Here is a 25,973-nt window from a genome sequence, read left to right on the forward strand (position 1 = left end):
CATTTTATTAATATTACCACGCAAAAAATGTTTTTTGGAAATGCATCAATACCCAAAGATGTGGATAAAAAATGTTAATATAATCATTCAATGAAAATTTCTTTATTATCTTAAAAATATTTTTCTTTTGAATAATAAATATAATTTTCACAATTAGTTGAGTGTAGTTTGTTTTTCAGAGATGGTAGAGTGGCCCAGAGAAACTGCAACTCTCAATGGATATGAATTCAACTTTGAACAAGATCTAAACAGAACTTCTGATTTAATTGACGTGAAAGTGATCCTTTCTCAATAGCTGAATTTTTAATTGCAAAGCTTTTCATTGGGCACCAGACTATAAGAGGCCAACTACATAGGATAATCTGAGATATTTCAGTAAGGCATGCGTCCCATGTATATATTGGCAGATAACTGAAAATGTTGCATATCCTTTAATTTCTAGCCATTTCAAATTCTTTGGCAAAACATATCTGAGGTTTTGTTTTTTCCATTATTATTGTGTTGTAGGAAATTGTAGTATACTGCTCTCTACGAAGGTTATCCATTGATGCAAGGAATGATATATGTTGAGGTTGGATTTCCACTTGAATCCCTGAATTTTTTTCAAGTTGGGTACGTCAGTATTTGAAATGCTCAAAGTTGCCTATACACTACTGATATGCACTTGACACCAGTTCTCTGAATGGGATAGAACTAGAAGAAAGGAATCATACATGCAAAGCTTTTGATGCAAAAGATCAGAGTGGAGGTTTGGGTCTCATCAGTGTGGAAGGGTTCCATAATCTCGAAGAAAACATCAAACTTCCATAAGAAAAGCTTGAGCACCTTTTTGGTACAGGCTTCGTATGGCAAGTCATTTTGAATCCAAACAAAAACTCGGGAAGTTTGAGGGATGAATGATGGCTGATGATGGGTAAGGTTTTTGATCATTGGCATTTTAATGGAACTACTAAATCAAAGATATATATGGAAGTCATATAAATTTCAGAGGTGAAACTCCACTACAATAGCCCAAGTTTAGTTTATTCATGACCATGATTCTTTTTTCATATTATTCAAATGTCATAATCTTAAAATTATATTTTTTTTCGTGGATTGTCAGCATGCACAACTTCTAAACAGCTGGACATTCCAACATTGTACAATTTTTTGGTTTCAAAAGAGTAAGCATTAAGAAATGTTTTGATTTATGATTTGGCAAACATCCATAGCTTACCACTTTTTCTTAAAACTGTTTAAAATTAACTACATTATTTTGTTTGTTTGCAGGATGCTGACTGAATCTCATACATATAGAATGTGTCCATCTTGCTTCGATTGAGAAACATAATAATGTAGGACTTCACCTCACTTATATGATACTCAACCTTTTTACTTCTACCAGATGTGAGACTTCACCAAAATGTAGTTCACAAAATTTTATATCAAAAACTTCTGTTACTATTTTTTTGTGTTGGATTATTTGCGTCACCCAAATGTAGTTCAGTGTTTCAATCACATGCTAGAGGTGCTTCACAATATATATGTGCTTTGAAGCAAAATAGCATCAGTAGATGCATTGCTATACAAATAGTATTTTGTGTATAAAGCTGATCTTGCAGGACTAAGGGTGGAGGAAGTCATGGCAAGTTCTGAAGATAGAAGAGTGCTTTGGATAAGGGAAGAGAATAGGATTGATACATGCCTTAAGCCATTGGTAGTTTTGTAGCAGAAAAATATAATAAGCAAGGAAGAAGAGAAACAATACAAGGTGGAGGAAATATAATAATTTTTGCTTAATCAAATTATTCTGAGCAGCAATACAATATAAAGGAAAACAAAAATTAATCATTTATTAATTTCAGGAAAACTGAAAATTTTAAGTGACTTGCTCCTAAATTTTAGTAATAGCTTTAATCCATAACAAAAACAAATAAAAACAAAATATGTAGTTACAAAAATAATTTAAAGAAATTTAACACTCCTCCTTGCTTTAGGAAATGCAAACTCCAATACTTTTCCTGAAGAGTTCAAATTTGTTGATAGGCAATAGTTTTGTAAACATGTCAGTCAATTGATCTTCAGACTTATAGTAAATTAAGTTCATTTTTCCACTTTGCTGCATCTCTATCAAAAAATAGAATTTGATGTTGAAATGTTTAGTCTTCCCATGACACACTGGATTGCTTGTAATAGTAATGGCTGCTTGCACTACTAGAATTATGGCATTCTACATCGCGCGATCTACAACGGTTCTGGAGAACCGTTTTAGTAAAAGGCGCGGTGGCAATTTTGCAATTATAGAGAAAAAAATAATTTTTCACGTCGTACATTTTAAGGCGGTTATAAATAACCGTCTTAGAATGTATGGTAGTGACAAACTTGTAATTACGTACAACGAAGTCAACGACGGGTTTTGACCTAGGACCGTCGTAGTATTACGAATATAAAAACTAACCTAAACCCGCGGCGCCGCTACTCAGTCATTCTCGCAGACCATTCACGTTTCTTCCTCAGTCATTGTCGATCTCCGTCAAACTTTTTACCTTGCCCCTTGAAGCTCACCCACATGGTGTACCTCAAACCCTGAACCTCACCCACATTGTGTACCTCAAACCTAGCCTGCTGTCTCAAAAATATTAGGTTATACGCCACTGTAAAGGAAAGGGTTTTAACTTCTAAGTGGATCAAATTTCTTGTGAATTGTTTCATCGTGCAGTCCATGTCCCAATTGCCCTAGCTGCGCTACCACACAATACTCAATACCTTTGTTAACAACGACGATTGTTATTCTTCCCTCCCTCGTCGCATGCAACTTATCTATCATTATTTCTCAAATCTAAAAGGTACTCCAATTATTTGTCCTTTTTATCAATCAATAGCAACTACTACATGTTATATAGTTTATTCTTAATTTTCGGAGTAACGATAATATTGTTGATGTTTTATATTTTTCACAGGTTGAGTTTTTGTTACGATGAAAGTGATGAAGAAGGGGAAAAGACACTCACACAGTGGGGAAAAGAAGAAGAATAAGAGGTACAGGGAACAAAACCTTGATGTTGAGATAATTGTTGCCACGCAGAACAGTGAAGGTAAACTATGTTGATATTATGCTTTCATATTCATCGCATTTTGTTGAGTTGTCCCTGAAATAAAGTGGTTGTTTTGTTTCATTGGATAGTGCCAATGGAATGCAGGTTAAAGAGGCAAAAAAGGAGAAAACTTCCATCAACAAAAAGAGAAAGAGCAAGGACAAGAATTTAGTTAGGAAATGAAAACTGAAAGGCCAAGAGGTTGATTTGGATGAGCAAAGTGGTGAGTGATGATTATTGGGTGTTGGCTTGTAGAACTGTTCATTACTTTTCTAATGCTATATTGTATTAATTTTGTTTTTGTTGTTATTGTTTCTCCCTGTTCTGGCATCTAGTATACACCTCTTTTATAAAATTAAGTAAACTAATGTTCATTCTCAACATCTTTGTTTTTTTAACCAATGGTGTCAGATGGAGTAATGTACAATCCTCATTGTAAAGCTGAGGAGATCCAAGGGTTAGATGGGCACAGAGATTCTGATACTGGAGCAGCTATCAAACCATGTAATAAAATACATTTTCTGGTGGATTTCACTCTTGCATTTGGAAACTATACATTCGTTTTCACATGAAATTTGTCCTGCTTTTGTAGGTAGGTCAAAGAAAGACAAGAAGAAAAGAAAGGAGGTTCAAGATTCACCAGAAAAGGAGGGAGAAGGGTGCAATCAGGTGGAAGTTTACAACGACGATTGTTATTCTTCCCTCCCCTCGTCGCATGCAACTTATCTATCATATTTCTCAAATCTAAAAGGTACTCCAATTATTTGTCCTTTTTATCAATCAATAGCAACTACTACATGTTATATAGTTTATTCTTAATTTTCGGAGTAACGATAATATTGTTGATGTTTTATATTTTTCACAGGTTGAGTTTTTGTTACGATGAAAGTGATGAAGAAGGGGAAAAGACACTCACACAGTGGGGAAAAGAAGAAGAATAAGAGGTACAGGGAACAAAACCTTGATGTTGAGATAATTGTTGCCACGCAGAACAGTGAAGGTAAACTATGTTGATATTATGCTTTCATATTCATCGCATTTTGTTGAGTTGTCCCTGAAATAAAGTGGTTGTTTTGTTTCATTGGATAGTGCCAATGGAATGCAGGTTAAAGAGGCAAAAAAGGAGAAAACTTCCATCAACAAAAAGAGAAAGAGCAAGGACAAGAATTTAGTTAGGAAATGAAAACTGAAAGGCCAAGAGGTTGATTTGGATGAGCAAAGTGGTGAGTGATGATTATTGGGTGTTGGCTTGTAGAACTGTTCATTACTTTTCTAATGCTATATTGTATTAATTTTGTTTTTGTTGTTATTGTTTCTCCCTGTTCTGGCATCTAGTATACACCTCTTTTATAAAATTAAGTAAACTAATGTTCATTCTCAACATCTTTGTTTTTTTAACCAATGGTGTCAGATGGAGTAATGTACAATCCTCATTGTAAAGCTGAGGAGATCCAAGGGTTAGATGGGCACAGAGATTCTGATACTGGAGCAGCTATCAAACCATGTAATAAAATACATTTTCTGGTGGATTTCACTCTTGCATTTGGAAACTATACATTCGTTTTCACATGAAATTTGTCCTGCTTTTGTAGGTAGGTCAAAGAAAGACAAGAAGAAAAGAAAGGAGGTTCAAGATTCACCAGAAAAGGAGGGAGAAGGGTGCAATCAGGTGGAAGTTTATATTATTTCCTCTGTTGATGATGACTGCTCAAAAGGAATGAAAAGTATGAATTGTTTGTTTAACTGTAGTGCATTGCTTTTTTGTTTGCTTTTAAAACTCCAAACATTATTCATTTAAAACTTTTATTTAAATGTATAGTTTCTATTTTGTGAGTCTATTTAAATGTATGATTTTTATGTTAACTTTCATCTATAGATCTCGCGGCGCCGCTACTCAGCCATTCTCGCAGACCTTGTGCACTATGTTGCTTTTTTAGAGTTAAAACTTAGGAAATCACAGCTAGGACAATAATAAGAAAAAATATATATACTGATTACTTAAATATATATACCTTGTTTCAGCTTCATGATGGTGAATGAATACTGATTACTTAAATAATTATTTTTAAATGTTTTTTACACCCCTCATTCTGGGTTGAAGTATTAGATGTTTATATATCACTTCAAGAAGGGTGTTATCTCCTTTCCTTTTCATATTTTACTCCTTTTATTTTAATTCTTTTGTTTCTAGGTGTATCATGCATTCATGCTGTAGTCAAGAACTCAAAATACAATACTTGTTGATGGGGTCAAGGTACACAGTGATGATACCATTGTCATTAAGGACGGAAGTCAAATTATCCCAAGTCCCGATAGAGAATGTCAGATTCTTTTAATATTTATGGCAGTGTAACAATTCCTATTATTAGCAAGATATATGGAATAGAAAATTGTAAAAGTGTGTTGTATGTGTATCATTCAATTGTTACAGTTCCATAAAGTAGTATTGCCATTGTGCTACTGTCAATCCATTGATTTGTTTCAAGCAAAGTTGTATTGTTTAGTAGCATGTTATATTGTTTTCTTTAATAAGATTTAAACTTGGTTTCACAAAAGTGGTAATATTAATTGTTCAGCATGTTAAATTACTAAGTTAATAGAGGGCTTCAGGATGAAAAACAGGTGATTGATTGGTCATCATATTGACTTGGACAGTAATGTAGGCATAAACTATAACATATTTGTCCCTGTTTTAATCCTTACCCAAATAATCTTCCTAGCAAGTGAGAATTACTTGTCTCAATAGTATTATGCTTTCAGATAGTTAAATTATAATTGGCAGTATCAAATTTCAACTTGTGGCAGATTAACATGATTTTTGGGTCTTTTAATTATTAGTAAAGATCTTTATTTTAGTGTTGGACAAAACAAAATCTGTATGCTAATTATTTGGTTGTGATTTGTTTGCAGGTTTGCAATGCTTTTACTGATATGGAAAACCCTTCACCTTGTTAGCGTTTACCTGATGGCTTCAAAAGGGTTCGGGTTCCTCATTTAGTTAATACCAAGGTAAGCTAAAAGAAGCCATAGTTATCTATTTCTCAGTTTATGTAGTGGTTAGTACTTAGTTAATACTACTCGAGCTTATAATTATTTTCAGTGAAGAGCGAAGAAGGCATAGTTATTCTTGAAGAAGCTCAGTGAGCTGCTCTTCTCTTTCTATTTAGCAATGCTATATCTATCTTCCATAAAAAATTATTATTATATATTGGACTTCATCTTTTTAAACAAAATTTAGTTTAAGTTTATGGATAAAAAAATATAATTTAAAAAGGAAAGTTTATTGACCATATTTATAAGTAATTTTTTTTAATATTTTGACGTGTAAGATTTTAATATTTTTCAAATATTTTATTTGGTGGATTACGTAATAAAGGAAAGTTTTTTAGTATTTTAAAATATTTTATTTGATTGCATACGTAATACGTTTGCATAGTGAGTATATACATAAATAGTATACTGGATTGATGCTAATAATAAATTAAAAGAGCATGATGAGTGCATAGAACAAAGGGAGTTAGGAAAAAAAAGAAGTCATTTTTTCCTAATTAATTGTTCCTTTCTACGTTTCATATGGGACATCACTTATATAAAGTAATTCGTATTCTGTCAAATTAAAGAAAGAAGCTGTAAAGGAAAACTTAATTATAGAGTAAAAGTATATAGGTGTGTGCCTATCCCTTCTCTTTTCCATTTTGGTGAAATCATTTTATTCATTTTATTTGAACTGTACAACTGATCCAGATTGTTGTGTCATGTGTGATTTATCATTTAAAATAGAAACTTGCTTAGAAGTAGGAGTCTTAGTGTAAGTGGTAGCTTAGTACTGGTATGGAATGACAGATTTCACTTCCTTTTATTAATAATCGTATACAAGTACATATGAAGATTTTAAGAAAAGACTTAAATAGTTTTTTAGCCCCTATAATATATACAGGGTTATTTTCTTTTTGTCCTCTTAAGATTTTTTTTTCCGGTTTTTGTCCTCTTAAGTTTTTTAGCTACACTGGATCTAGTTGCTTCTCTGGGCTAAGATAGGACCATAGGATGATTTGGCTAATTCATTATGAAATATTGGTCAATGCAACTTGGAATATGCTTTGCCCTTGGAGCTAGCAACCTGAAAATCGCAATTTGTGATCACGAGAAAGATGTGTGTTGTCCTTCTTGTTGATTTTGAAAAGAAAAAAAAAAGAATGTGGCAACTTATGCAGAATTATATGACGTGGTGCTTACCTATGTTAAGTGGGCTCTCGTAATAATTTTTCAAATTTAAGTATAAAGTTTTGAATATTTCCTAATGATAATTTTTATCCTTGACTAGAATTACATATCAATCTCTTCTTGCAGCAAATTGTCTTTTTGCAGACTGTTATGGGGGATACCATTGGAGACCCTCTCAAAGATACTTCAGGCCCTTCACTCAACATCCTCATCAAGCTCATGGCAGTTGAGTCGCTTGTCTTCGCACCATTTTTTGCCACTCATGGTGGTCTGCTTTTCAAGATCTTTTGATTTGAGGGAATGCAACCGTACTTGGTAGAGTTTAAATTTATTACATTTTCGATTGTTGGCAGATTTTAAGCTGTGATAAAATGAGGTGAATTTTAAATTTATTACATTTAGCTAGAAGTTTAGAATCCTGAAGGTAAGTGATAAGCATTATATTGAATTGCATTGTATATGTTCATGTTTCTATGAAGCTTGCTGGACCTGAAAGGGAGAGGCAACTATCAGATACAGATGTCCAATCAGCTGTGTGGGAGGTCTGTGGTGATTCTGGAGCTTTACAATTGCTTGTTGATCTTCTTCATGTGAAGTGAGTGTCAGGAATTAGGTAACCACAACTGCTGATAGGATCATGTTAATTATAATCTGAAATGTTATTTGCCTTATTCCTAATCTGTATACTTGTGATTACAACTTCTTTTATATTCAATGCACCTTATACCAGTTATGAAACCAAATCAAGTTTAGAATCTTTAGATGCAGACCTTAGTTGCCTCAACAAGCTCGACTGGTATGCCACCTGTTGTTTGATATCTTCACCTGTTGTTATATATATATATATATATATATATATATATATATATATATATATATATATATATATAGCTAGTAGCAGTGTTGCTGTTCTTAATATTCCCAGGTTGTGGCAGGAATAATGTTCTTATTAATATTCTCATGCATGGATCTGATTCGGATCTTCTTTCTTGATCTGGTTAGTCAAACAATTTATATGTACACTTGCTAATCATAATTTTATAATGAGTTTTTTATGCACCGATTGTAATCTTAAGGTATGATTAGGAATATTTTGTATCTTTATCTTTATAATAATAATAAAAGCAAATAAGTTTGAGAGGGAAAACTTATGCAATTAAATTGTTCATTTTTAGAGATTTTATTCTTTATTTGTTAATTCATAGAATTATATTAATATAGTAATTAAGGTAATCAGAATCATCTTATAATTTGAAATAATTTAATCAATTGTAATTAGTAACTTAGGTATATGTTTTAGTTAACGTTATTAAGATGGTTTTAAACTTTTTATATAAATATAGTAATTAAGGTAATTAAAATAAGTATATTTTCTAATTTGAAATAATTAAAGTCATTATTGGTATATGTTTTAATTAAGGTAATTCAGATTATTTTAAATTTCTTATTATAATAAAATTATAGGGACATTTTATGCACTTGAGCAAGAAAATTTTAGAGAAACTTTTTTATATTTTTAATTCATAGAATTATATAAATATAATAATTGAGATAATTTGAATAATTATATATTCTGATTTGAAATAATGAAATTAATTATTATCCACACATATATATGTTTTAATTAAGATAATTTAGTTATAAAAAAATATTATTATTTCTTTTTAATTTCTTAATTAAATTATTTTGTTTCTTAATTAAATTAATTATTATCCACACACCTCTTAATTAGTATTTTATTTCTTTTTAAAAAATATAACTTGCATTTAAAATTAATCACCCCCATATATGATTTTGTCAAACTCGGGCCATGTATAGGCCCAAAACATAAGCCGTAACTTGTTGGGAGGTTCATTATAAAATGGGAAGAAAGTAGTATTAGGGTTTTATATTACGCATAGTGTGGTAGCCGCAGCTAAGCTTGTTTCCGTTGCCGCTTCACCCACCGTAGCAACCATGGTGGAATCAACTTATGCTTGCCCTAATTTGATTTGTTTTGTGCAGATCATTCCCGAGAAGAATCGTAAAGAGATCTACAAATACATCTTCCAAGGTTCGTTAGTTAACGTTGTTGTCTCTTGTTGTGCTTTACGGTTTTGTTAAAATTGTAAGGTGTGTTTGTTTGATTCAGAGGGAGTTTGCTTTGCGAAGAAGGACTTCAATGTGGCAAAGCACCCAGAGATTGATGTGCCGAATCTGCAGTGACCGTGAGAGGAGATTCAAATCCAGAGAGTAGGCCCATCTCGCTTTGACGGAGAGAGGAGATTCAACAGTGACCGTGATGGATACCGTGGAGATCCACGCAGACCTCATTTTTCAGGTAAATTTTAAAGACTCATTTTTATTTAATGAATACAGTATTATTTAATTTTCCTTGTTTTTCTATTGTAATAGGAAATAAAAAAGGCAGTGGAAATGACTATTTTTATATTTATAAACAATTCAATGTTTGAAGTTGAATGTTTATTTTTGTATTTATAAATATTTGTTCTATGTTTTCTGAGAGAAAATTCCTTTCATAAAATTTGGACAAGTAAAATTACACTCTTAATTTTAGTTGTATAAATTGTCAGATATTTTCTAATAAACGTATTATATTAACTTATGTACTATATTTTATCTATAAGATTTTCGATGAATCATATGCGTAATTTTTCTTCCTAACACCTTGTATAAAGACTTAGAAGAATAAAGAATTTAATTATTTATTCTTTATATTTACATTTATGTTCTTGATAATTTCAATTTGACATATATATAATAGTTGTTTGTTAGACATCATTATCATTTTTAATTATTTCCCATATTTTATATCATAAATCTGTCAAAATTAGTGTCACATGTCAAATCCTTCATATTTATTACCCGTCAAGCTACTTTTTATCAAAAAAAAGTCCTATATAAAAATGAATTACATTTTTTATTGCCCCGTTCAAATTCTTACATTTTATATATAACTCAATAGTTTATAACAATGATGAAGAGATGATTTTTTAAAATTGAAGATGGGCTAAATACCCGATAGAATGATTGATTACAAACTAAAAGAAATACTAGCCCATTCTTCTAAGACGTGTGTTTTTTGGTCCACATCACCGAATGATTACTATACTATACATAGCATTCATGCCTCCTTTCATTTAATTTTATGGCCCTCTCTTTCTTTTATTGCCGATAATTGAAAAAGTTTACATCATTGTTTTAGATATTTGAAAAAATTAAAATAAAAAGTTGTAAGAAAAACTTGGGCCTCTCGTTCAGGATATTTTGTCACGCATTTACAGAGCAACCCCTCACCCACTATCATTTGATGATGTGGTCGTTTCACCAACCCAAAGGGCAATGAACCAAAACTTGTCTCTAAATTCACTGCAGTAACAGGAAACTCTTAATCACTACTATGACTTTTTAATTAAATTTGTGGCAAATTGGTTAGTGTCCTTGTTATCCTTGTAATGAAATAAGGAGGGATATTGTGTATAATTTGAAGTAATCTTAGGGATGTTAATGTAATCTGCCAACTAATATCACATTGACAAACAATAAGTTTTATTGTTGAATTGCCCGTATTTGGTAATCAAATTGTTATTCAGAAAAAGACTTCAGACTTTTAGACTATAGTCTTTATGTAGAAGCTTCTTCCTTTGCTCTCTGGACAACATTTTGGCCCTCTTATCATTTTCGATCCTCATACTTAAACTAGGTATATTATTTGCTTCTACCAGTGCAAAAATCAAATCATATTGAAAATTTTGGCTAGAGTTGGGCATGATGACTTCAAGTTGAGAGAAAATGTGTTGTTATTTTTATCACTTTTTATTATTTTGATATTTCTCTAATCTCTAGTTAGGAAAACCCATATTCTTTTTTATCTATGAAGTAGCATTGTCCTAATTTTGATAAAGAATTTGTAGAAGTTCTTGTGATGGCCTACTTTGACATGTCAAGTTTTCCTTATATGTATATGTTTTAACTCTGTTTGCAGGGTGGTCCTGGTGGAGGGCCTGATTTTGGTCGTGGTTCCGATGGTTATGGTACACCAATTAGTCCAAACATTCCTTCTTAAATATAATGTTATGTGCTCTAGTTTTTGCAATTTTGGCTGTCATTGGAGTTAATAGTAGTTGTTCCCTTCTCCCAATAGTTGCTCGATATGTCAGACAATTTACTTATTCGATTATTTATGCAATAAAGATTTTGATCGAGTGTCTGTTATAATATATAGGTTGACAATATTGTTTCTGTTGGATGATTGGTGGTTTATAAACTGAAAATTGGTGGGAAAAGCCTTAATTTTTATTTCAAAAAGTAACTTATGTCTAATGGTTTATAAATTGTTGCGAATAAGATGGTAAATTTAACACGTGACAATATTCCCAGGGCGATTATTTAATAATAAAAAAAAACCAAAATCAAAAATCCAAAAAAAAACAAAAGAAAAACTATCTAAGACGGTTATTTAATAACTGTCTTAGAATGATCGAGAAACTATGACGGTCATAAGAAAAACCGTCGTAAAAAATTAAGTTCAAAAAGGTTATTTTAAGACGGTTATTAAGAAGAGCTGACTTAGAATCTCAAACATACTAAGACGGTTATTTAATAACCGTCTTAGATTTTTCATGTTGTGGACTCCATTTTAAGACGGGTGACATGAAAACCGTCTTAGAAAGTAATAGTCACTAAGACGGTTAGCTTTGAGGACCGCCTTTGTAAGATGAACATTCTAAGACGGTTATTAAATAACCGTCTTAGAAAACATAATAATCTACGACGGTTCATAAACCGATGTAAAAAGTGTAGTACCAATTTACGACGTTGCGTTCTAAGACGGTTCAAAACCGTCTTAGAAGGTCTTCTAGAACCGACTTAGAAAACACAATTTGTAGTAGTGTTGGTTGTCAACAAAAATTTCAGTTTTGTTTTTGTGTATCATAGACATCTCCTCCTCCATTCCAATTTTCCATTTTGGATCTTTTAGTGCTTCCTCACAACTAAAAGGTTCATAAATTGCTATATTACATCTTTGATAGATGTCGAACAGTGACCTTTTTCCTCTGATTGGAAGGTCATCTCCTAATTCATTATGCATAAGCTCTGTTGTTTGTTCTCCAGGATGATTGTCTCCACTGTTGAGGAAAAACCCACCTGTTTGTGAGTTGTTCCAATCCCATTTCTTACCTTCATTGAAGTGCATGTCTCTTGTGACTGTCATCTTTTTAGTTTGAGGATGATAGACTTTGTAGGCTTTTGAAATTGAATTGTAGCCCACAGAGATGCCCGAAATTGATTTCTTGTCAAGTTTGTCACGCTTAACTTGTGGAACATAAGCAAAAAAAACACAACCAAACACTTTAAGAAAGGTTAGTGAAGGCTTAAACCCATACCAAGCCTCAAATGGAGTTTTATCATTCAAAGCCTTGGTTGGAAGCTGATTTTGCATGAAAATAGCCATATTAGCCGCCTCTGCCCAAAATGTTTCAGGTAGCTCCATCTCATGCAACATGGACCTAGCCATCTTCATCACAGTTCTATTTCTCCTTTCACTAACTCTATTTTGCTCTGGAGTGTATGGAGCTGTGAGTTTATGTTCAATGCCAGCTTCTTCATAGAATTGATTAAACTTTGATGAAGTATACTCATTCCCATTGTCTGATCTTAGAAATTGAATCTTGCAGCCACTTTGGTTTTCTACCATGTTCTTGAACTTCATAAATACTCCAGCCACTTCATGCTTGAATTTTAAGAAAAAAACCCAGCACATTCTTGTAAAGTCATTTATGAAAAGAACAAAGTAGAGACTACCTTTTCAGTGATGGTGTTCTTTGAGGTCATGCAACATCAGTATGAATTAGTTGCAACTTTTGAGAGGCTCTCCAAGATGATTTTGAGAATAACTTTCTGATTTGTTTACCAAATTGACAAGCATTACGATTTGGTAAATTATCAAAACATTATGGTAAGCCTTTTGCCAAGTCCCTTTTTTTCATATCTAGCATTCTTTCAAGATGGCAATGACCCAGTCTTTTGTGCCAGAGTTCTATGGGATTGACTTTAGTGTAATAGGTTGCATGCACCTCCTCTGTTGGATCAAATGAGAAGCTTTTACCTCTCATTTTAACCCTTAGAACTTCCCGGCCAGCACTGTCATAAATAAGGCAGTGTTGATGTTCAAAGGACAATTTAAATCCATTTTCACTCAATTGACCTACACTTAGCAAATTTTGATCAATGTCAGGTACATAAAGAACATCTGATATTATTTTGGTACCTGAACATGTTGAAATTGCAATGGTTCCTTTTGTAGAAATATAATCACCATTCCTAATTATGACCTTTGAGACATTAGTTGGCTTCAAATCCTTGAATAAAGTCTTATCATTTGTCATGTGGTTCATACTACCGCTATCAATCAACCAACATTCAAAACTACTCCTCATCGAATAACACGTTGCAACAAAAATATAATCTTCTTCATCTTGCTCCACAACTTGGGCATTGGCTTCAGCTTGTTGAAATTTGTTGTTACAAATTACAGCTTCATGTCCAAGTTGATTGCACCTAGTGCACTTTGCATCTGGTCTTCTCCAACACTTGAATGGTGGGTGACCCATTTTTCCGCAATGCTGACAAGGTGAGTAATTTTTCTTTTTACCCTTACCTTTGTTTTGGTTGTTTGCACTATTTTCGCTGCTTGCTGGCTAGTTCTTCTTGACATATTTCTTTCTCCTTGTGAATTCTGATCTGGTTTATAGTAGGATCATCTGAGATCATAACTTTCCCTGGTAAAGACAAGAATGATGGCTTGGAAAAAACTTATGTCAGAATCCATCAGAAATTAAAATGCATAGGTTCCTTAAGAAGAGGCTCTTGATATCAATTGTTGGGGAGATTCGAGGGAAACACCTATGGACCATGAGTCACCACATAAGGAAGTCTGTCACCACACTCTAACCCAAAACCTTAAGATTCAGGTTTATGGGTATTCTCCTCAATTATATGGTGCTCAACTTTTCCACTTTTACCCAATGTGAGACTTCACCTCACACTTGTACTCCAACACATCTCCCCTTCAAGTGTGAGTCTCTTCCACATGGTAGCCTTCCTCTGGAGCTCACGAGTATAGCCATTCTGACCACCTGCAGTACTTGCACTACCGCTACATCTGCGGGGTACCCTGCGCCGCCATCTTACTCCTCTGAGCCGGTCACGAGTATAGCCATTCTGGCCACCTATGGTACTTACACCGCCACTGCATGCTGCGCCGTGCCATCTTACTTATTTGAGTCGGTCACCAAGTCGAACCTTCATCTCTGATATCAATTGTTAGTTTTGTAGCAAAAAAATATAATAAGCAAGGAAAAAGAGAAACAATACAAGGTGGAGGAAATATAATAATTTTTGCTTAATCAAATTATTCTGAGGAGCAATACAATATATAGGAAAACAAATATTAACCACTTATTAATTTCAGGAAAATTGAAAATTAAAAGTGACTTGCTCCTAAAGTTTAGGAATAACTTTAATCCATAACTGAAATGAATAAAAATAAAATATGTAGTTACAAAAGTAATTTAAAGAAATTTAACAATATGACTTGGCCTCATCGGATAGGTAATATCTATAAACTTTCACCAAAACATTAAAGCTTCTTATTCTATGAGGGTAATGCCAAATATTCGTGAACCAAATTAGCAATCACACCTTATATGATTTGAAAAAACAAAAAAAAAAAATTACAGTTCCAGTCTAGTATCTCTATGAAAATTGTCAAAATATAACTTTAACAAGGAATAAAAAAAAAGAAAGGACAAATAAGATAATGTTTGTTTTCTTCTTAATCTTAATATTTTATTTTTCTCCTCCTATTCTTTACCTCAATTTTGTAAGCTATGTAAAACCTGTATGATTTAGAACACTATAAAAACAATGACAAAGGAATAGGAAATAGAGGGTCATACGTAGCAGATTATGGTTTGTCTAAGAAGGGAAGTCCTGATATCAGTCATCATCTATAAACTATAATGCATCAAGCTTATCATTAACAATTTGGTTCTTTTTAGATAAATTTCTTTAAAAACACTTACAGAAGAAAAAAAAAACAAAATGCATTAAGGTTTTTTACTTTTTATAAATTAAAGCCAACTTGCACACCTAAGAACAGTAAGAAGTAATACAAAACAGATATAATACAACTTTTATTTAACCAGACTTCAATCTAAACCATTGAATTTTTAATCAATATATCTACGATGAATTTTGATGGTAGGTACTTCCCCCAGATTCCACGATCAAAAAGCATCCAACCAAGAACATTGTCTTCAAAAGAGGACAAGACACCTACTACCACTACACTTTTTAAAGTAGCCAGACTTCAATCTAAACCATTGAATTTTTAATTAATATATTTAACGGTTAATTTTGATGGTAGGTACTAACGCAAAGCGAGTTAAAAGTGAAGAGAGTTGACTAGAATCAAATCTCATCACACCAGTTAAGCTTGTCGAAAACCAACCCAGTTTATTGCAACCAATTCCTTTCCTTTGTTCTTGACATCATGGCTGAGGCAGTTGGTGGTGCATTCCTCTCGGCTTTCCTTGATGTTGTGTTCGACAAGCTGTCTACAGATGAGGTTGTTGACTTCATCCGTGGAAAGAAGCTTGACCTCAATTTGCTTGAGAACTTGAAGAGCACTCTGAGAGTGGTTGGAGCTGTGCTTGATGATGCTGAGAAGAAACAAATCAAACTCTCCAGTGTCAACCAGTGGCTCATTGAGGTCAAAGATGCTCTCTATGAGGCCGATGACTTGCTGGATGAAATTTCTACCAAATCTGCAACTCAAAAGAAGGTAAGTAAAGTGCTTTCTCGCTTTACTGATAGGAAAATGGCCAGTAAGTTGGAAAAAATAGTTGACAAATTAGACACAGTTTTAGGAGGCATGAAGGGTCTTCCTTTGCAAGTGATGGCAGGGGAGATGAGCGAGTCATGGAATACTCAGCCAACAACATCTCTGGAAGATGGATATGGTATGTATGGTAGGGATACAGACAAGGAGGGCATAATGAAGATGTTGTTGTCAGATGATAGCAGTGATGGTGTACTAGTGTCTGTGATCGCTATTGTAGGCATGGGTGGGGTTGGAAAAACCACTTTAGCCCGATCTGTGTTCAACAATGAGAATTTGAAGCAGATGTTTGATTTAAATGCATGGGTTTGTGTTTCTGATCAATTTGATATTGTTAAGGTCACAAAAACTATGATAGAGCAAATCACGCAAGAGTCATGTAAATTGAATGATCTAAACTTGCTTCAACTTGAATTGATGGACAAACTGAAAGTTAAAAAATTCTTAATTGTCTTGGATGATGTATGGATCGAGGATTATGAGAATTGGAGTAATCTTACAAAACCATTTCTACATGGAAAAAGGGGAAGTAAAATTCTCTTGACAACCCGCAATGCAAATGTAGTGAATGTAGTCCCTTATCATATTGTTCAAGTTTATTCTCTAAGTAAATTGTCAGATGAAGATTGTTGGCTAGTGTTTGCAAACCATGCATTTCCCCCCTCAGAATCAAGTGGGGATGCTAGAAGAGCTTTAGAAGAAATTGGAAGGGAGATTGTTAAAAAGTGTAATGGATTGCCTTTAGCAGCACGGTCACTTGGAGGTATGTTGAGAAGAAAGCATGCTATTAGGGATTGGAATAATATACTTGAAAGTGACATTTGGGAACTTCCTGAAAGTCAGTGTAAAATTATTCCAGCCTTGAGAATTAGTTATCAATATCTCCCTCCACATTTAAAACGATGCTTTGTTTATTGTTCATTATACCCTAAAGATTTTGAATTTCAAAAGAATGACTTGATCTTGTTGTGGATGGCTGAAGATCTTTTGAAGCTTCCAAACAGAGGAAAGGCGTTAGAAGTTGGTTACGAGTATTTTGATGATTTAGTTTCTAGATCATTTTTTCAACGTTCAAGTAATCAAACTTGGGGCAATTATTTTGTAATGCATGACCTCGTGCATGATCTAGCATTATACCTTGGTGGAGAATTCTATTTCAGATCAGAAGAACTTGGAAAAGAAACCAAGATTGGTATAAAGACTCGTCATTTGTCAGTTACAAAGTTCAGTGATCCAATCTCAGATATTGAAGTTTTTGACAGACTACAATTTTTGAGAACTTTATTGGCAATTGATTTTAAAGATTCTTCATTCAACAAGGAAAAGGCACCAGGTATTGTAGCATCGAAGCTTAAGTGCTTGAGAGTTTTATCATTTTGTGGCTTTGCAAGTCTGGATGTTTTGCCTGATTCAATAGGTAAATTGATCCATTTGCGTTATTTAAATCTCTCTTTTACAAGAATAAGAACACTGCCGGAGTCATTGTGTAATTTGTACAATCTACAAACTCTGGTGTTGTCTCATTGCGAAATGTTGACCAGGTTGCCTACTGACATGCAAAATCTTGTAAACTTGTGTCATCTTCATATTTATGGTACTCGTATAGAAGAGATGCCTAGAGGAATGGGAATGTTAAGTCATTTGCAGCAATTGGATTTCTTTATTGTGGGCAACCATAAAGAGAACGGAATCAAAGAACTGGGGACACTTTCAAATCTTCATGGTTCGCTTTCTATTAGGAATTTGGAGAATGTAACCAGAAGCAATGAAGCATTGGAGGCTAGGATGATGGATAAGAAGAACATAAATCATTTATCGTTGAAATGGTCTAATGGCACCGACTTCCAAACTGAATTAGATGTACTGTGCAAATTAAAACCTCACCCAGACCTGGAATCTCTAACAATATGGGGTTATAATGGAACCATATTTCCAGATTGGGTGGGAAATTTTTCCTACCACAACTTGACAAGTCTAAGATTACATGATTGTAATAACTGTTGTGTGCTTCCTTCGCTTGGGCAACTACCATCTCTTAAGCAGCTCTATATTTCAATATTGAAGTCAGTGAAGACTGTTGATGCAGGGTTTTACAAAAATGAAGATTGTCCTTCTGTGACTCCCTTTTCTTCCCTTGAAACGCTATACATTAATAACATGTGTTGCTGGGAGTTGTGGAGTACCCCTGAGTCAGACGCCTTTCCTCTACTCAAGTCTCTTACAATAGAGGATTGCCCCAAACTAAGGGGAGATTTGCCAAATCACCTTCCTGCTCTAGAAACACTCAATATTACAAGATGCCAGCTTCTTGTCTCTTCCCTGCCAAGGGCTCCCATCCTTAAGGGCTTAGAGATATGTAAAAGCAATAATGTATCGTTGCATGTGTTTCCTCTTTTGTTGGAAAGGATAAAAGTAGAAGGAAGCCCAATGGTGGAGTCCATGATCGAGGCCATCTTCAGCATTGATCCAACTTGCCTCCAACATTTAACATTGAGTGATTGTTCGTCAGCCATATCTTTTCCGTGTGGTCGTCTACCTGCATCTCTGAAGGATCTGCATATCAGCAATCTTAAAAATCTGGAATTCCCGACCCAACACAAACACGATTTACTGGAATCACTGTCACTATACAATAGTTGTGATTCTCTCACGTCTCTTCCATTGGTTACCTTTCCAAATCTCAAAAGTCTCGAAATCCATGACTGTGAACATCTGGAATCTCTTTTGGTTTCAGGGGCAGAGTCATTCAAGAGTCTGTGTTCTTTGAGAATTGCCGATGCCCCAACTTTGTATCATTCTGGAGAGAAGGATTGCCTGCGCCCAATTTGACTCGAATTGAAGTTTTAAATTGCGACAAGTTGAAGTCATTACCTGACAAAATGAGTAGTCTTCTCCCAAAGTTAGAATATCTTCACATAAAGACTGCCCAGAAATTGAGTCGTTTCCAGAAGGGGGTATGCCACCTAACCTGAGAACAGTTTCGATTCACAATTGTGAGAAACTACTGAGCGGCCTAGCATGGCCATCCATGGGCATGCTTACCCATCTCCATGTTCGGGTCCATGTGATGGCATCAAGTCCTTCCCTAAGGAGGGTTTGCTGCCTCCCTCCCTTACGTCTCTGTATCTAATAAGTTGTCAAATCTGGAGATGTTGGACTGCACGGGGCTTCTCCATCTCACATCCCTGCAAGAATTAACCATAAGGATGTCCTTTGCTGGAGAATATGGTGGGAGAAAGGCTTCCTGTCTCTCTAATAAAATTAACCATAGAGAGATGTCCTTTGCTGGAAAAACAATGCCGCAGGAAGCACCCCTCCTAAATATCCCACATCCGTCACATTAAAGTTGACAATAGATGGATTTAGTGACCAAGGATGAGCACCGGGTAATTCTCCTTCTTTGACCTACTTCATCGTCTTCTAAGTCTAACCAAACAAAACTATTTCAGTCAAGGATATCTTTCTTTTCATGTCTTTTTATTCTCACAGTTAATTTATTCATTTCATTCAACAAGCGTTATTACCCTGAAGAAATGTTATTAATCAATGCCATTGTATTTGAACTTTCTCAATATATCGGCAATCATGGTGGTTGTTTCATCTTGTTACATTCTCTGTCAGTGTTCAAAGTGTAATTGGGTGTACTTTGTTTTTCAGAGATGATAGATTGTCCTGTAGAAACTGCACCTGTAATGGATATGAATTCAACTTTGACGTGACACCAGAAAGCTCATATTTATGCGTGTAAAGCTGATCTTCCAGGGCAAAAGGAGGAGGAAGCGAGGGCGCAGTCAGCTGATGGCAAAGTGTTTAAGATTGTTCCATGGCACCATCTGGAGCATAGCACCAGCAACTCCCTGAGCATACAGGCCTTAAGCCATGACTTGACTGGTTTAGATAGGTAATAATTACTGAATTCAAGACACTAAATTCTATGAGGGTTCATATAAAATTGACAAGGGTTTAGATCTTGCTAGTAATACCAAGGATTCGTGAACCAACTTAACAATCACACCATGGATGATTTGAAATAACAATATAAATTGCAGTTCCTGTCTAACATCTCTAGGAAATTTTCCAGAACATAAGTTCAACAAGGAAAACAAAGAAGATAGAAAAAATAAGACAATGTTGTTTTCTTCTTAATCTTATATTTTATTGTTCCTCCCATGCCTTGCATCAATTTTGTAACCTATGTGAAACTTGGATCATTTAAAACACAATAATTACAATGAACAAGGAATAGAAACTAGAGGGTCTTGGGTAGGAGATTGTGGTCTATCTGAGAAGCAAAGTCCTGATTTCAGTCTTTAACTAGAATTCATCAAGCTTATCATTCTCTAAGCTGATTTATTAGGCAATTGTCTTTGTTCTTTCTCATTCTTGTTTCTTATTTCCTCTAAATTGGGCTCAGAGCTTTGTTCTTACTCATTGTTTCTTATTTTCCTTTAGATCATATTTTCTAAAGTTGTTCATGTCATTGCATGCAATGTTTGCTTTCACCCAAAGGGGTGGCTTTGATCAAATTGACAAGGATGATTCCAACCTACCTCTGGATACAGCTCCTATTAAGCATGTCACGCAGGTATGCTGTCACATAATTGAAAATGTTATCATGGCTCTAACTACTTGTTATAAATTCTCTGCACTACAAGTTTTCATCCGAGTTGGGTTATTATCTTTTTTATCTTTCATCTTTTGTGAATTTTCGTTTTTAGTTTCATGATTTTTTTGTCTTTTTTTAGTCCCAAAAAAAATATTGTTTTATTTTTTGTTCTCAATATATGTAGAATTTTTTAGGGACTAAAAATGAAACAAAAAAATTGAGGGACTATAAACGAAAAAAAAAATTATGGACTAAGACCATCAAAAGATTAAGAAGGACTAAAACAGTCACAAAAGACAGAGACTAGCAAGTTAAATAAATCCTATTGATATTATTTTATTAATATTGTGCTACAGGAAATTTTAAATTTAAATTTATATTATAATACAAAAATATTTATCTTTATTTATATTCTTTTGAAAATATTAAAATTCAATTTAAAAATAAGTATGAAAATGAAAAATTAAACAGAGATAAAAGTTTTATAAAAAAATTTAAAATATCTTGTTGAAAAAAAAACTAAAAATACTTTAGTTGAAGAATAACTCTTAAAAAAATATTTTCCGATACAAGAAACTCATTTCATTTCAGATAAAACTATAAAATTTACTATAAAAAAAGGCAACTAATGTGTTTATCCGTTACTCACAACACAATTAAAATATAGCTGTGGACTTAAGTTTTTCGATTCGACATTAACTACAAATAAAAAACAGTATTAGTTAGATAACGATCATTTTAATCTAAAATAGAACTGAGCCAGTTTAAATACTTAACTTACAATCCAAATTAAGTCTGTGGTGACAATTGCAAACAAATTAAAAACTGAAATACTACTACACATAAAAGACAAAGCCCCAACATTTTTTTAAATTTCAATTCAAGGTTTAATCATCCAATTTTTCTCATAAACGCAGACTTCTTCCTTGCATGCATGCAATTTTTCCTTCCCTTGTTTTCTCTAGGACAAAAGTTATCACAGTGAATACGTGACAATCTACCCTCAAAACTCTCAGCATCAATCAAACAGTCACAAGAAAAGGCCATGAAACACTATGATGCTAATGCCACAAAATGGTGGCAGTCGTGGTGATGTCCATGTTGAGGATAACCAAAACATGTCCTTTCCGTCGTGGGAGGGAACCTTTATGAGGTGCTTCACTGCAATAATGAAAAGCTTGCTAAGAACATTGACACTGATGGATTTCATGGCGGTAGCACTTCTGTATCTGTACTCAAACAGGTATAACTAGACCTTCACAATTACATTACCTTCTTGCCAATGTTGCTTTTGCAATTATGTTTTTTCTTTTTTTGTGAATACTTTTGCAACAATGTTATAACCACATCTTTTTCCCCCTTTAAATTTCAGGGTGACCAAGTAATAATTGGCAATGTGAGGGATTCTCGTGCAGTTCTTTGCAGAAGAGCACCTGACAATCGCCTTATTCCTGTTCAACTTACTGTTGACTTGACTCCAGATATTCCAAGTATGTTTTGGTATTACCTATTCTTAGTTTCCAAATCTTACAACCCTTTTGAGTTTATTTGGTTAAATTGTCTAATTAAGCCATATTCATTAAGAACTTATTAGATGAGAGCTTCTTTCAGGACTTGTTTGGGTAAGTTTATCCAAAACCACTTATGCACATACTAGTTTGTAAAAGCTCTCTCATCTTTTAGAGAAACTATACAAGAGAGTTTCTACAATTTAGCTTATGGAGAAACTCATTTCATTTCTTTTTCTTATTTTTTTCTCCTAAAAGTGCTTCCAGATAAGTTTATCCAAACAGACCCTAAAAGCTTGATTGTATAACTTAGTAAATAAGCTAACCAAACTTATTTTGATAACCTTCTTTTTGAAACTTAATTGAAATAAGCTAAAAATATTCTACTGAATGGCCAAAGCTACTTCTACAAGTCCAAATAAGTTTTATGAAATTCTTCCTAATGTCCCTTGGTCTGTGTCTAACTAGCTTTTCTTCCTCAATGTTACTCAGGAGAAGCTATGAGAATTTTTGCTGTAGAAGAAGATCCTACTGTAAACAGAGTATGGATGCCTAAAAGGGACTGCCTGGACTGGCTATGGCAAGAGCCTTTAGAAATTTTTGCCTAAAAGACTATGGTGTCGCCTCAGTCCCTGATGTGTCTTAAAGAAAACTTACCAAGGAGGATAAGTGTGTGGTTTTGGCTTCTGATGGGGTAAGCATTTTCATATCAGGATGTCAACTTCGAATTTTGGATTTTGATTCTTGAGTAATCAGTTACAGGAACAGAACAATCATTTTTAGTGTTTAAGTTATGCTCATTCTCGTATTCCTCTCAATCCAAATATGTTTGCAAATATTTGATCAAATAGTGTAAGAAAAGAAATAACCAAGAAGGTTAAATGAATTAACAGCATGTAGTTTCCACACATACGTATTTAGTTCATATTGGACAAAAATTAGATGCAGTTAGTTCTATAAGTGCTTTCATTGTTGTCTTTCAATTAGAATTAGAGTTTACCAAGTAATCGTGTAATAAAGGTTTCAATTAAAAGTCAACATAGACTACTAAGGTGGAAATCCAATTTTGATTGAAGAACAATGTTAAAAGCACCTGTAAAACTGTATCTAAGTTCTGTCCCAGCATATTTGGCACAAATAATAGCTTATTTTTATCAATTTCCTAAGAGAGCTTTTAATCAATAAACAACAACCAATTAACTTCTCAAAATTTATCCCAACCAAAAGGTCTAAATTTTTTTCTTACAGATTTGGGATGTGCTAACAAACAGTGAAGTAATAAACATAGTTGCGTCAGCACCAAAAAGGTCCATGGCAGCCAAATTGTTAGTAAACCATGCTGTTCGGGCTTGGAAATATAAGTATGGTTTCAAGGTAGATGATTGTTCGTCCATATGCTTGTTCTTGAAGGATTAGCCTGCTTTAACCCAATCCTTATCCAAAGTGAGTGGGAACAATAGACATCCCTTGAAGCACCTGCATTTCTCATAATCTAGACATGTAAATACTGAAATTGTAGATATGGCAAGAGTATGGTAGAATCAAAAGGAAGAATGGGATGCTCTTGGAGGGTTCTCCAGAGCCAACTTTGAATCATAGATTGCAATCACCTCAGTACCTCAAGGAGGGTTGAAGCTGATCACTAACTCAGCCAGAAACTCCCCGAATCCAAGGGCTAGTGCTACTAACAAGTTAACAATTGTACGGCCAGAAGATTTTGCTTTTGACACAAACCCAGAAGAAGGCAATTATTTTAGCCTTCTAATTCTGGTGTGATTACATGCAAGACTTCTTTTCTATCTGCATAAGACCAACATTGATCAATTTTAGCAGTCTATATTATGGTACCATAAAATTTTTTATTTTCTGGCTTGGGTTCTAAAGAGTTCAATGAAGAACTAAGCAGCACCTACTTTTCTATTTATCTTCAATTATTTCCTAGTGTTCTGTGTTGACACTAACATTCAGCATAAAACATTACTAGACACTAGAACCAGAGGAGGAATTTACATACCAAAATATAGTATTAATAGATTGCGATAATTCAGAGGGGTTATACTATTGCTGAGCATTTGAAGTTTAAGAATGAATCTCAAAAGTAAAAAGTGATCCAATAACAACCCAGGAAATGGAAAATTTATTAATAACTTCCAGAACTTCTGGAAAAAGATTACAACACCAAAAAGATACTATTTGGCCGAAAACATGCCTTATAATTATAAACAACAACACCAAAAAAAAGTCAAAATATATTTTTATTTTAATAAATATCTAAATTTTATATTTCTTTCCTGATAAAAAAATTACATTAAATCCCTAATATAATAAAAATTATTTGTGATTAAACTTTTCAAATAGACTAATAACAAATGAAAAATAATTATCATGAAAAAAACACATAATTTATCATGAACTAAAGCATAATATCAAGAAAAAAATAAAATATTTTGTATTTTTATCAGAGAAAAAAAAAGTATTAATACTTAAACATAAAATTAGAATATTTATTAAAAATCATACAATTATATTAGCCTAGAAAAAAAATAAAGGCAGGCCTCCTACACAAATTAACACATGATGAAAAGATACATCTTTGAGGGACCACCATATGTATTTTGCCTCACCACGTGGAGCTTCTACAGTTCACCAGCTGATTGTCTTCATATAAGCAGCGCCATGATACATCAGTAACAAGCATGAGAAAAGATAAAGAAACCCAAACCCATCTTCACTGCTCCCAGCAGCTTTAATTGAGTAGCTTAATAATAAAGATAAATTTCAATTAAAGGGGCGTGGCTATTTTGCAGCCTTTTTTTAGTTTGGCTCGATTCCATTGGAACATTGGAGGGTGAAGTTAAAAAAATATAGTTTTAATAAAATATCGTGTACGAATGAGAATTTCATATACTACTTTTGAGCTGACAATTTTGACTTTTGAGCTGATAATTTTGACTGCGAACAAATGCAATTTTTATTATTTGCATAGAGATATTTTTTTCATGTATTTTTGGGTGTGTTTGTCTCAACTACTTCTACATTTCAAAAAATAGTTTTCTACTTATTTTAAGAAATAAATCATATCTACTTCTTAAAAAATACTTATATAAAAAGTATTTATTTTAAAATTTAAACAAACTCATCCTAAATTACACCCATTAAAAATGCTTTTAAAGAATTTGATTGGTGTGGTCTACTTTTCCTTCCCAATTAATCAAATTTTTTTCATCGAATACAAAATCTTATTTTTAGGATTTGAACTTAGTTTCATATAGATTATAGACAAACAACATGTTAATAATATACCAATAAATATACATTAAAAATTTTAGTGTTATGTATAATAACATTATTTATTTTATAATGTAATTGGCTTATTATCTTAGTTGGTTAGAGTCTTGTGCTAGAAACCTAAAAGTCATATGTTCAAATTCTTATTTGGGCCATTAAATGGAAGCTAATATGTGGACCTCATACGGATCAATTGATTCGTATCCTTTTATAAAAGGGTAAAATGGGAAAAATGCAAAATTAGTGGGTGTACCAGCAATTTCACCCTTTGGTTAGGTATCACGTTGGGTCTTAGGCTTTCTATGGGTCAACTGGTCAAGGAAATTACTTCCTACATTCCATTTTTTATTTCTTGCACCTCCCAAAAA

General features: G+C 33.5%; 6 long non-coding RNA genes across 13 annotated transcripts; all 6 read left to right on the top strand.

Annotated features, from left to right (window-relative positions):
- The first annotated feature begins 411 nt into the window (after nt 1-411).
- On the top strand, nt 412-1,443 carry LOC121174658 (uncharacterized). 2 transcript variants are annotated; one of them, XR_005890912.1, is made up of 4 exons: nt 412-571; nt 675-913; nt 1,103-1,163; nt 1,270-1,443. It is a non-coding gene; the product is annotated as an uncharacterized lncRNA (long non-coding RNA). The 2 variants fall into 2 exon arrangements; XR_005890911.1 differs by having other exon boundaries at nt 412-913.
- Nucleotides 1,444-2,478: 1,035 nt separating this feature from the next.
- LOC121174654 (uncharacterized) lies at nt 2,479-3,754 on the top strand. The gene is made up of 5 exons (XR_005890907.1): nt 2,479-2,825; nt 2,940-3,074; nt 3,164-3,297; nt 3,486-3,578; nt 3,667-3,754. It is a non-coding gene; the product is annotated as an uncharacterized lncRNA (long non-coding RNA).
- A 183-nt stretch (nt 3,755-3,937) lies between these two features.
- Nucleotides 3,938-5,694, top strand: LOC121174653 (uncharacterized). Its single transcript, XR_005890906.1, has 4 exons — nt 3,938-4,074; nt 4,164-4,297; nt 4,486-4,578; nt 4,667-5,694. It is a non-coding gene; the product is annotated as an uncharacterized lncRNA (long non-coding RNA).
- A 290-nt stretch (nt 5,695-5,984) lies between these two features.
- Nucleotides 5,985-8,068, top strand: LOC121174659 (uncharacterized). Its single transcript, XR_005890913.1, has 3 exons — nt 5,985-6,083; nt 7,425-7,674; nt 7,778-8,068. It is a non-coding gene; the product is annotated as an uncharacterized lncRNA (long non-coding RNA).
- Nucleotides 8,069-8,230: 162 nt separating this feature from the next.
- LOC121174657 (uncharacterized) lies at nt 8,231-11,502 on the top strand. Its single transcript, XR_005890910.1, has 4 exons — nt 8,231-8,295; nt 9,303-9,351; nt 9,430-9,618; nt 11,284-11,502. It is a non-coding gene; the product is annotated as an uncharacterized lncRNA (long non-coding RNA).
- An 8,398-nt stretch (nt 11,503-19,900) lies between these two features.
- On the top strand, nt 19,901-24,125 carry LOC121174652 (uncharacterized). 7 transcript variants are annotated; one of them, XR_005890898.1, is made up of 6 exons: nt 19,901-20,104; nt 20,656-20,788; nt 21,727-22,052; nt 22,182-22,299; nt 22,810-23,011; nt 23,566-24,125. It is a non-coding gene; the product is annotated as an uncharacterized lncRNA (long non-coding RNA). The 7 variants fall into 7 exon arrangements; XR_005890899.1 differs by having other exon boundaries at nt 23,837-24,125; XR_005890901.1 differs by having other exon boundaries at nt 21,775-22,052.
- The last annotated feature ends 1,848 nt before the right edge of the window (nt 24,126-25,973 follow it).

Source organism: Glycine max, chromosome 3 (genome assembly GCF_000004515.6).
Source record: "Glycine max cultivar Williams 82 chromosome 3, Glycine_max_v4.0, whole genome shotgun sequence".
Taxonomy (NCBI): Eukaryota; Viridiplantae; Streptophyta; class Magnoliopsida; order Fabales; family Fabaceae; genus Glycine; species Glycine max.